General features: G+C 40.9%; 1 protein-coding gene across 1 annotated transcript in view; it reads right to left on the minus strand.

Annotated features, from left to right (window-relative positions):
* Positions 1-12,777, minus strand: part of PCSK2 (proprotein convertase subtilisin/kexin type 2) — a 93,202-nt gene that overhangs the window by 63,377 nt on the left and 17,048 nt on the right. The gene's annotated exons all lie outside the window — the stretch shown is intronic.

A 12,777-nucleotide genomic window follows, 5' to 3' on the forward strand; every position in this document is an offset into this window, starting at 1 on the left:
CAGCACTGCAAGCAGCAGCAGCACTGCAAGCAGCAGCAGCACTGCAAGCAGCAGAAGCACTTGCACGAAGCCTGGACACTTCCTTGTGTACGTGCACTGCTGCTGTACAAATGAACCCCCAGTAACTAGGAAGTGGCTTTGTAAGTACCTCCTCTCCAGCACATCCCACTGGGAGGTTGTGGGCTCAGCATAAGTGCCTATGCACACTCAACAAATAAGTACTGTGAAAAGTCCAGTTTGATCCCCTCGAGGCATGTGTTGTTCCTGTGCTTCTCCTCCCTCCTGTTTAAGTCAGGTACTTTCTTCCTCTGCAGGTGCCTATAGATGTTGAAAACTCCAAAGCAATTTCTCTTCTTGTCACAACTCACAGCAAAGGAAACTCTGAAGTAGGAAGGAGGCAGAAGTTCTTTGTATCTTATACAAGTATGCAATGGACTCATAGAATCATAGAATGGCTTGGGTTGGAAGTTGTGATTTGGTCAGGGATGAAGGAAGCAGACGGCAATTTTATTTGTCTCTTCTTGACATCTACTATGTGCACAGTTCTGGAAAGCTACAGTCCTGTCCACTAAAGCATTTGTTACCTGAAGTTCTTGTGGAAAATATACCAAAGAAAAAAAATTCCTTTTCTACTGCCAACACTTGGGACCAAAAACAAAAGTAGAACTGAGATTATGCCCCTCTCCTATTCCTTTCATTTTATGCCCTCCCTTTCTCCAACTCAGAAAGTGATATAAAAAAAAAAAAAGCACAAATCTGCAGGAAATCATTGATCAAAATCACTAGTCAGATCAGGTAAATGGCTGCTATTTTAATTGGACAAAACACAGTATAAGAGGTTTCAAATTATCTCCTAAAGGAGATGAAAACTATTTATCATTTCATTGCACAGCTCCATCTAAGAGCAATACGCTCAATGGAGACAGAACATCGGCCTGGAGGCAGTGCTGTACTTTGAAGATGCCTTGTCCTAGCATTACACTGATGCTCCTGGCAGCTGGGGCCAGATTTCTCCTTGCAGAGACTCCAGAGATCTTGCAATTCCACAAGCAAGTATTATAATAATACCTGTGCTACACCTACACAACCCTAATTGCTGAGACATTGCTGACACATCTCCCTGAAAAATTACTCTTTTCCCTGCTGATCAACAGTAATCTGGGGAGCCTAAAATAGGTCTATCTGAGAACGCCAGGGCTTGGGGGACTGGCTTTTACATTCTGAGAAATGCTGCACCTACGTATTATATATGGATAAATTGCAGCACGTTCAGTCATATAAATTGTGCATAATCTATAATTAAAAAACAAAACAAAACAATTAGTTATTGTACACCAAAGAAAGAAATAAGGAAAATGTTGTTCAGGTTAGAATCTCCTGAGCACAAAGACCTCTTACTCAACACTCTATTAATGCTAGAGAAGTAAATGTTCTTTCTCCATCTGTTGCTGCTACTCAGGATGAAGAGGCACAGCCCTGGGAAAAGCTGCAGTAAGCCATAGGGAAGCAAGGGTAGGAGCAGAGGCAGGACCACTAGTGCCATAATATACCCAGGGACAAATGCCTCCATGCAATTCTGTTATTATTTTACGCTTAGATAGCCTCTAGCACAGTAATTTCCCTTGAGCCTCCAGATCATGCATGTGGAAACACTAAATGACAACAGTAATTACAGTTTAAGGTTACTGTCGTTTGTCTAAGTCTTCTGGGCTTCAGAGGATCTGCGCTAATCTCTTGTTTTTATTTTCTCCCCTCTGTTCTCATCTCAGGTTCCTCATTGCCCAGGTACTGTTAAAACCACTGAATACTAGAAATGGCCATAATCCAAATTCTTGTTGTTTTTTTTCCCCTTCTTTCATCAGATTGGACATCTGGAACCTACTCCTATTTTCGCTCTTCTCTGCTATATATCCTTTCGGAAACTTGAAAATTCCCTCTGTTTATTGCCAGCATTTTTTAAACAGGCATACTCCGCATTTGAAACATGTTCTGAAATACATAGTTAAAGATAATTCATTACATACCATAGAATATCACAAGTTATTTCAGATGGACAGACAGATCACTGCAGTGTGAGATCTGCACGTATTAAAATCACAAAATCAGTCCTCTCCTCAATGTTATTTATTTTTAGGCAGATAGAGAGTGTTTAGAAAGACTTATTGGACTTTCTGGTTTAGACTGAAATATTCACTGCTTCAGGTGCACACACTCCTTAAGCACCATGCTAATCCCAAAGGCACAACGGGAGAATATGTCTGGCAAGTAACATTCCCAGCTGTCCTCACTGGGAGATGTCCTTTCCCTGTGCAGAAACACTCAGCACCCCAAATCATGGTGTGATTGACACAAGCAGACTTCCTTTGGACTCATGCACCTTAAAGCAATGTTCTTCTTCACGCCTTCCAATCTTAATCTGGAATTTGCATTTCTTTCACATATTCAAATTTTCTCCTGTATTTATGCTGACATGCAAAAGCAGAAACATCTCCTAACTAAACTGCAAATTGCACAGAGACCTTCACATGCCACCTCTGCAATTAAACAAAACACAAACATCCTTCCTCACTATGGTAAGCTGCTCCATGCAGAAAAGGTTTCCTCTTCAGATGGAGATGAGCTGTCAATTTCTATGAGCAGAAGACAACTGTAATCCAGAACAATAATCAGACACTTGTTTCAGAGACTCTCCCTTACTATTCACTTGTCTTCACATTAAATGTTGCTTTTCCCATCACCACGGAAAATCGGACCTGTTAGATGTCTGGAAATAGGATGTTTTATTTTGAAGGAAATAATGAAGCTGAAGAAAATAAAAGTGATTGTGAAACAAAATCATACAAATGTTCCAATTGGAAATGTTGAAACAAAACCTAAACTTTTTGTTTTATAATACATGAAAACATTTGGTTCAATAAATTGCCTCAAATCATTATTTCAAGAATGAAAGATTGGGTCCTCTTTCTATTACTTTTTCCTGAGCTATCAGAAATAGAACATTTGAAGCTTCAAAATATCTTTTTTCCTTTAGGAAAATAATTATAATTTCGGTTCACTGATTGCCCTACAAAAAACAAATCACAAGCCTTTCTTATGCCTGACACAATATAGGAAAAGATCCTTGAGATTTACAAGATATGAATATAGTTAGGTCTAGAAATAAAGATAAAAAAGGGGAAACACGAAGGTTTCCCTTTCTCTTTTCAGAAAATACATAGCCCAAACAGAAACTCTCTTACAGCAGTCAAGGGGATTATTCCAAGAAAAGCTCACGTTGCAAAAGAAATAAAATGGATTCCAATGAAGATTTTTCCAGGATAGCATCACTGTCCATAAAAGAAAATAAAGAAAGCAGTGTTCAATTATGGTAGCATCCACTGCCCTAGGAGAATAAGAAACGTACTCCAAACTGTTAAAGGTCGTTTTTGCCCCTACAGTCTCAGATCCATGAAACGCGAGGGCCTGGCTGCTACAAGAAGAGTTCAGCCTGTTTTGAGTTGAAGAAAAGCCATAATAACAGTACTTATAAAAGGCATTTCACATTTTTAAAATGCCCCACGTACACTGAGTACAACATAGCTTCAGCAAGCAGAGGGGCTGGGATAGCAGCTGCCAGTTGGAGCTAAGAGCTCCTCATTTCTCCAGGGAGAAAATGCTCCCAGGCACAGCAACCACAACCAGGGTAGAACCAAAGGCAGGACAACAGCAGCCCAGTGATCCAGGAGCAGCACAGGGGAAAGCTGGCTGAGCACCAAGGAAATCAGCAGAGTAACACATAAGATGGGATCGAGACAGAGCTTGTCGTATTTGCCCCATGACAAAGCCAACTTAGACAGGAACAAATGCAGTAAATCACTCTGCCTCAGCTTTCAAGACAAAACAAGGCATCTTCTAGCCACAGTGGCTTCTCTTACTTTTCTTTTTGATAAGGATGCAACCAATGTGTCTGGACTTCATCCAAAGAAAAAAGAGAGCGTGTGCAGGGTGGATGAGGAAGAAGAGAACCAGCTATTAATGTTCAGAGGAGCACTGCAGTGTTACATAAGACAGAGTCAAGCAGTAATCAGCTTAGTGATATTGCTGAAAGACCAGGAGCATAAAAGAAACAATTACATCTGGCAATTCTGGATCTTCTGTGAAGACTTCAAGTTTGCAAGTCTTGTGGACCCATTGCTGCATATTCCTCAGTATGAAAGAATAATGGTTGGAATCAATGAAGAATAAATGAATGGAGACAGACTATTTACAAGATATTAAGCCTGTATGCAAAATAAGTGTATTTCTCTCAGCACTCAGACAGTAGATGCGTATCAATGCAGAACATGAAGCAGCATCTTGATATAAACATGTCCATTCAGATGTTGTCTAATATAGCATAAGCAAAGTTGCAATATTGAGCAGAGTCCATTTGTGACAGCGTAGAGCTGATATTATGCAACTAAGGGAACAAATTTCATCTGGAGATGGTAACGGTATTTATTAGTCCTTCCACGATGTTTTATTCTACCCAATCTTGTTCTGCCTCACAGGATGGAAGTTCAGAAGGCCAGGAAGCATTATTCAACTCCATCACCCCCACGACGCGTGTATTTGCATTCTAATTACTACTGGCTATTCTCAGATGTTAGAGGCATCATTTTACTGAGAAGCCATGTTCTAATGCAGCATCAAATCGTTGCTGCAGAAAATTCTTCAGAAACAATTTCAATTCAAGCCTTTATTTCATCTCCATTCTGTCTCCAAATACTGCAATCAACTTTCCCTGACCTTTATAAACTCCTTTTTGTATTCACGGAATGCATCATGCATACAGGCAGTGATTTCACAGATGTATTTATAACTCCTTGGTGGCTCCTGGGCTATTGAGTTTGTGGCAAAATAAATTAATATTATGCCTGGGATACTGCACACACACATTCAAGATCTGGAAACACGGTACGCTTGCAGCAGTGGTGTTTTGGAACAGATTGCAAAAAACCAATAGGCTGAAATACTGTTCACAGAGGAAATACTCATCAAATTTTAAACAACAGTAAAGCATATTAAATGGCATGAGTGGATGTACTACCTAATACTTCGTGAAATAACTTCTGCCACTGCATCTTGTAGCTCAAGTCTCATAATAAAGAGGTGGTGATTTGTTGGTGTTTTTTGTTTTTTTGCTTTTTTTTTTTTTTACTATTGTTTTCTAAATGTCACAGCCCTATGATGCAAATCCTGGCATACTTAAATACCCTAGAAAACCATAACAAGCCAAAAAGTGTTCCAACCTCATGCTGCTTTTGATTTAACAGTACATCCTTACCTGTACTGCCTTGTATTTATTGCCAGTGTCTTGTAAAGTAAATGGTTCTTCACATCAAAAACCCAAGTGCTTTAACAGTCAAGAAAGAATCAAAATGAACTGTTCAAAATCCATTTTGTTCTGTTCTAACTCTACCATGGCGTAGTCTAAAATATGTGGGCATCCTATACAGTCAATGGTACAATAATTTCAATTAACTCTATAGACTTCCCAATGTACATGCCAACCAGTGCATTTCCAATCTTTTTAAAGGGTTTAACTCAAATACAACTTTCCACACACCACTATACCTCTTTCTTTTTTTTCACTTAGGGATTTGCCTAAAGAAAATTGATACTGAAATGCTTTGCACTGTTTCCAGGGAAGTTCTTTTAAGCACAGAACAAATTCATCTTTAAACCAAGAATGTATAAGTGAACAATACAGCAATTTTCTAAACTTAAGGCAAAGCTAACGCTGAAGATGGGTTTAAATGTGGCAGGCTGTGTCCTGCCATAACTCAAACACTGGAACAGGCTGCCCAAGGAGGCTGTGGATGCTTCATCCCTTGCAGGCATTCAAGCCCAGGCTGGATGTGGCTCTGGGCAGCCTGGGCTGCTGGCTGGTGACCCTGCATATAGCAGGGGGTTGGAACTGGATGAGCATTGTGGTCCTTTTCGACCCAGGCCATTCTGTGATTCTATGAACTTGAGAAGGGAGACAGCATGCTTTTGCACCCTACAGTTTCTGCCTTCATCCCACCAGCACAGGGCATATATTCTCACCATGGCCACTGCTCGCATGGTAATATTAAATAGAGCACGTCAAAGAGCAAATTGCACAGTAAATAACAGAGGCAATGCCTGCTCTGCAACACAGACTGTTCTCAAGACAGGAAACAAGAGGTAGACAGAAAATGCAGAGGAAGACTGGAGCACGAGGCTGCTGTCAAGAGAACAGAACTCAACAATAAAGCAGAGATGTAACTAATGCCAACTCAGCAATTTACAGGCAGCAAAGCAGAGGCTGAATGAGGTCAGCTGTCTCAACAGTTATTCACAAAATTACTGTACTTTCACATAGCTACAAATATTTTTGGGGAATAAACTCCATCCTAGTGCCTTTCCCTGACCTTATCCCAAGCATCACCTTGAGCCATGAAAATGACGTGACTGGAAGCAATGCAGTGCTGCAGCCCATGATGGGTGCTGCCCAACCTTCCCTCAAACCACAGCCCCAGGATGGCACTGCATTGCTGTATTTATCTTCAGAAAACTCCACGTGGATCTGCATAGTGCATTGTCTTCACAGTCAATTACCTTGCAGCACATCCATTTACTTGTTTTCTAACGTTCTAGCTTGCCCTGTAATTTTAGTTATATGGCATTTCCATAAAAACCACATACATTTGACTTCAATGTCATTTTGATAGCCTGTTATTTTATTATGTGGAGCTAATGGTCCTTTTATAGACAACGTAGCTATACAAGATTTCCAGCATTCATAAATGCTGATATTGCTGGATTGCTTTTTGCTTCCCCCCAGTTGTATTTCTAGTCACAAAGTAACTGATCAATTCAGCCTAGCTTTTACATTCTGCTGGATATAACAGCATTCTCTCCACTAGCAAATTGCTCAAAATACTTGATTTTCTACGCTCTGTAGTGCTATGATATTTTACTTTACAGTACAATACGCAGTCTAAGTAAACAAGCCAGCAACACAGCACATAGTATCAGGAAATCAAGCTTGGAAACCAAGAAATCCTTCAGCACCTGCTCAGCATGTTTTCCTTCAACCTAAGTGACAGATTAAGCACCTGAGTGACTCGAGGCCTCATTACTTTTATACCAGAGTTCTTTTTTATTCTTATTATAGAAGCTGACTCCTATGCAATAGTTGTGATATCTCAATTAAAGAGCAGCTACGTGCTTTGAAGCTGGAGGCACTGTCGGTCAGCTGTGCCAAACAGCTGGGCAGGGCTTTCTGCTGCTTGTTTTCACCAACCTCTCCTTGGGCACATACAGAGCTTACAGAGACCAGGGACAGCTAGAGATAGGATCCCCTCAGAGAGAGTTCTCAAAAAACAATCACAGAGATCTGTGGAAACCCTTCCTCACAAACGTTGGATAAAGTGCAAGACATCTTACTCCACAAATAAGACAGTGACCCACTCCTGGAAGATGCTGTCTGTTTTCTACACCATATACTTTTTTTTTTTTTTTTTTTAGAATGATTTATGACAGAAATGTCTCCAGTTCTTGTTTGGTGATCAAACTAGCAATGCAGTTTTAACAAATAGCGTGCAGGTTTGAGGGTGGCTCATTTTGTTTCAGCATTGGAAAGAAGACATTTCCTCTAATGAGTTTTCCTTGGCTGTTCAATATTTATTACAGGTACTTAAACAGAGCTTTTATTACTTAATGTTCCATTTCCTTCCAAAAGGATAACACCAGTATTTGTGTAATACTGCCCAACAATCTCATAAAACCGATGGCTACTCCAAACTTGTCTCAGGTGTAATCCTACCAGCATGCCAGCCTAGGCACATTGCGTAGTAGAGCAAAACTCCAAACAGCCTTCACTGGGAATTCTATCATCTCTACCAGCAGCAGTACAGATTTACGTAAGAGTTGAAAATGGAAATTGCTTTTTATCCTATCATTTTCTCCCCTCTATCCTCATGCACTCATCCATACCTCCTTGTGTGACTGGGAGACCTGATGCCTCCTCCACAGCTTTGAGATGGGGCAGGGAGTCTTGGGACAAAGTTCACTTTATATAATGCTGCTCTGTGGAGAAGTTGAAAGTTTTGGACAGATCTGGTGCCACTGTGAAGTGCAAGGAAATTAATCCTTGTGAGGGCAAAAAGAGTAAGCAGCAGGGATGCTGAGAGCACAGAGTAAGTGCTGACCCTTTCTATGGGATGGATTTTGGTACGGCTGCTTCTCTGCTTCTGGGAGCGAGCCAGCTTTCTTCTCAGAAAGACAAAGCACCTCAGGAAACCTGAGCTTTGATCAGAAGCTTAGCAGGGAAAGAAAATGACCATCGCTGGACTGGAAGTTAGGAAATCAAGATGTGGGGTATGGAGCAAGACTGAAGATGTCAAATTTTGCCATTTTCACAGAAATAACAAAAATATGCCTGTTGCTATGTTTCAGGAACAGAACTGCCTGCCACCAGTACAGAAGGCTGGCGAAACAGGTTAAACCTTCATCAGCAGTTACAGAGATCTGATCAAACCCACAAGGAAAGATACAGACCAATGGCTCCTGGCCCCTGAGGCCCCAGGTCACCTTGCTCTACATTGGCTGGAGAACTTGGGAAAAATGGCTTCTTCTGATCTCACTGGGAACATTTTTACTTCTACAAAGAAGCAGATCTGCTGGCAAAGGAAGTAGGATAAAAAGCTCCCTCCTTAACTTATCTCAAGCCTCTCATTAAAGCTGCCAGAAAGGGTACAGAAAATTGGCTTACAGAGGCTACATAGCCACTGCTGAGGACTGCTGCCTGCTAAGCAGCAGTAGCTCTCCCCAAGTTGCCAGCCCTCTTTCCCCCAGTCCAAGGTGACTGTGCGAAGGCACTTCTGCCTTCACACTGCAAGCGGTGGGATAGCAAGGGAGCTAGGGGCTCAGACCACATGTCCCTGCATGTTGAAAACCAAAGAAGAAAGGAAAGTAAGTTAAAAGACGGCAAGATGATGAGAGAACTGACAAAGGTTGATGAGGTTGGCAAAGGTAAAGCCCAGGGCAGCACCCAAAGTTACTGTAATTGCACCTGAGGCAAGGGTCCAATCAAAAGCCAGTCACATTAAGGGGCATGAGAGGTATCTGAAGTGAGGAAGAGTAGAGATGATAGTGATTTGCTTTGCTAAAAGCACAGATGTTCTGCATTTGTAGCATCCTTCTCTTCCGTTGTCTCATGACAGAACTGGCAGCTCTGGGCACATAAGGGTGACATCTTGAAGCTGTGCACCTGCCCTCCCCAGACAGCTGTACCATCACATGCATCAGCAGAGTTCCCCATTCTAATCTTTGTTTAGAAAACTTAACAATTGCCATCACTGAGATGTTGATAACCAAAGAACTCAGCAGCTAAGTGTCAAACTCACTCTCAGTGGAAGATTCTCTTTTCACCTCCTCCCCCCTCCACGCATATGTATTTACTCCCCTAACACCAAAACAGATGCACTCAGATATAGATATCAGTAAGTGCCTCTGCTCTGTACATTAAAGCCTCTTTCTGGACTGGAATTAATCTTGGCAGCTGTCTGACAGAAGAAACTGTGTGGGAGGAAAACGGTTTTATCTAAAACTTGAAAGAAAGCAAAATAATCTTAGAACAAACTGTTTCAACTCTTGCTCCTTCAGTGGAAGATTATTTACTAACAGAAAATATCCAACAACAGCAAAAACACAAATAGCTCCAAAAGGTAACTAAGGACTGTGTATTTTTTCTTTCCATTTATTTTTGTGGTCACTTTTCAAATCATGTATTAATAATCCATCTTAGGTTCTCTATAGGATCCAACAATCCAAATCTGTTTTGAAAATTAAAATGAAGGAAATCCCATGGCTTTCTCTTAGCTATGGTGGAAAAGGAAAGGGCTCTTGCTTCAACCTGCCCCAATCATTCTGTCCTCACCTTCATACTGATGGCTGGTCCCATCGTATTCGGGCTCCTCCTGGGCTTTATATCACTCCTGGCCATTATCCCCTGCTGTCACCCTGCTGTTTCTACTTCCCAGTTGCCCATGACTGCAGATCACCACAAGGACCATCCCACTGCTTGAAGCCTTCAAAGAACAGCAGGTCCTTAAGTGAAGTTTCCCAAAGCAAACCAATATTAATGGCTAATCTTTTGGTCTGACAAATTAAAGCTGAAACTATTAATAAACAAAGGCAGATGAAAATGCAATTTCTCATGGTGAGTACTGGTTATCTTTCTGCTATGCCTCATGTCATTAAAAGCTCAGTTTTAACACAGAAAAATATTAGAGGCCTTTTGTTTGTTTGCTTTCCAAAAATCTATTTGGCCTCAATGGTACATGAGGAAAAAAAACACACCTGGAAATTATGGAAATTTGCAACTGATTACAAAAGAGGGGTTTCCAAACCAACCTCTCCTAGAAGGTTCTCTGTATGTCAGAGACTCTACTTTCAAGAACAAAACAGCCTCCATTTGAAATAGTTCAGCTCACTCTGGAGTTTGCCATCCTGAGTGAGAATCCCTGAGAGGAAACCAAAGGCACAGTGCCTTCATGAACCTGCATTGTTCCCTTAAACAGTTCAACAGCACAACACATGACACTATTATACGTGCCTTCACCTGCTGCCAGTACTGCTTCAGGCCTCAGTGACACTGTTCTATAAAATAATGTCAAATTAATCATATTTGAGGCTGGTCCTCTGAATAAATATTTGAAGTTATCTTAATAACATTCCACTCCTGCCCTCTGGAAAGCAATGACTTTTATCATGGGACGGCTCTGTATGCTTAGCATATCTCCAAATTACTTTGGTAAAACATACAGTAAATTTTATGCATAAAAGCTTTTTGAAGCATTTTAAAAGACAAGTAGAGCCTGAAGACGATGCAGTAACCTGTTTGCATAGTGCTCTGCCATCTATCTCTCCAGACTCTTGAAAAACTGACATGGTTCCTCAAGGGACTTCCTTGATTAAAGAACATTAATTAATTGAGTGAACATCTGTGCTGTTTTTCAAATAATAATTAAGATTAGTGAGGAATTGTAATCTCTTTAGAAGTGAAAAGTATACAGAACAACTGCAGCCCACTATGTCACAGAATTTGGGTAGGGCTAAGCAACTACAACGTTTGCCGTAGTCGTTCCCAAGAGATTTGGAAAGCTGTGTGGTGGAAGCAGTCAGTTTGCTTCCTCGCTAGCCCAGCAACAGGAACATTTTATTTTTGGCTTCATGCGTTAACAGATTAACCATGACAGTGCTGACATCTGTTGCTAAACAAAATTGAGTATAAATGGTCCAGAAAACTGCCGTTAAACTCAGAAATTATTTTTGGAGTTTGAAATTAAGAACTGTCAACACAACTGATGTTTCCACTTACGCACAAAGATGACAAGAATTTTAATGATTTCCCCAAGTTCCACATGCAAAAGAAAGAAGGAAAATAAAAGTAACGATTTTAAGTGCTCTCCAACTCTATTATAAAAACCAACTGACCTATATGGTACCATCAGAACTCAAAGACTACTTAACAGGGCTAGATGAGAAACTGTCCTACTACTTATGGAAACGAAATAGTGCTTCTATTCCACTTCCATCTCAGTGCAACCCACACGGCTGAGGCACACCCAGGACCATTCTTTTCCTCACAGAGGAAATAATCCTAATTGTTGTAATATGGGGCTTTATTCACTGAAACCAAGGAGAGCAAATCTTTGGTATGCAGCACCAGGAAGAATTAGAGAATCACAGAATTGCAGGGGTTGGAAGGGACCTCAAGAGATCATGGAGTCCACCCCCCTGCTAAAGCAGTTCCCTACAACAGGTCACACAGGCAGGCGTCCAGATGGGCCTTGAGTATCTCCACAGAAGGAGACTCCACCACCTCTCTGGGCAGCCTGCTCCAGTGCTCTGTCAACCTTACCATAAAGAACTTCTGCACGTTTGTATGGAACTTACTAAGTTCTGTCTTAGGCCATTACTCCTTGTTCTATTGCTACACAGCAAGAGCATGACCTCATCCATTTGCTTTCCACTTCCCTTTAGATACTTATAAACATTAATCAGATTGGGCAGAGATTACAGCAAAAATGAGATTTCATTGCACATGACAGAAACCAACTGAGAGTCTAGAGACCACAAATATTGGAAGACTGCAAAAGAAAGTATTTCTGAAAGAGAAAATAGACTCATTAAAGCTCTTTCAAATACTTTCTTAGACACACTTGAGTCTGAGATAGCTCATTAAATGGTCAGTCTGGAACAAGTACAGGAGTGCTCAGCTCGAGGCTGAGGCTGCAGTGAGCACCAGCAGACTCAGGGCTGGCCACACACATCCCTGTTGCACATTGGTCAAGAACCACTTGAAACTCCCGCAAAAGTGGGAAAACTAAGTTGGGAATTCATCAGATCTTGACTCCTGTGGTGTCACAACAATTACAATCTTATGCAACCTTTTTTTCCCCCCTATTCATATCTTCATTCTCTTAAGTGTTCCAATAACATATAATAACTGGCAATAAAATTCTTTGGATAAAATTATTCTCTCCTCTTTTTTTGCTTGCAGCACAGAAAGTTTAAAGCCTATTGAAGGATTAAAAATTAATCTATTTGCTGTCATGATATCACTCCTCAGGCTTATCTACTTTACTTGGGCAGCCAATGCACTTTTTGTGTCACTGGCCCCACTCCAGTCCAGTGTTATTCTGGTGTAGCAACTCAGACAAAAACAAACAAACAAAAAAGAATGAAAAAAAAATACAAGCTATTGCCAGCTTGTAGACTTCA

This window comes from Lagopus leucura, unplaced genomic scaffold, assembly GCF_019238085.1.
Source record: "Lagopus leucura isolate 7727_CA_CO unplaced genomic scaffold, USGS_WTPT01 Super-Scaffold_73, whole genome shotgun sequence".
NCBI classification, from domain to species: domain Eukaryota; kingdom Metazoa; phylum Chordata; class Aves; order Galliformes; family Phasianidae; genus Lagopus; species Lagopus leucura.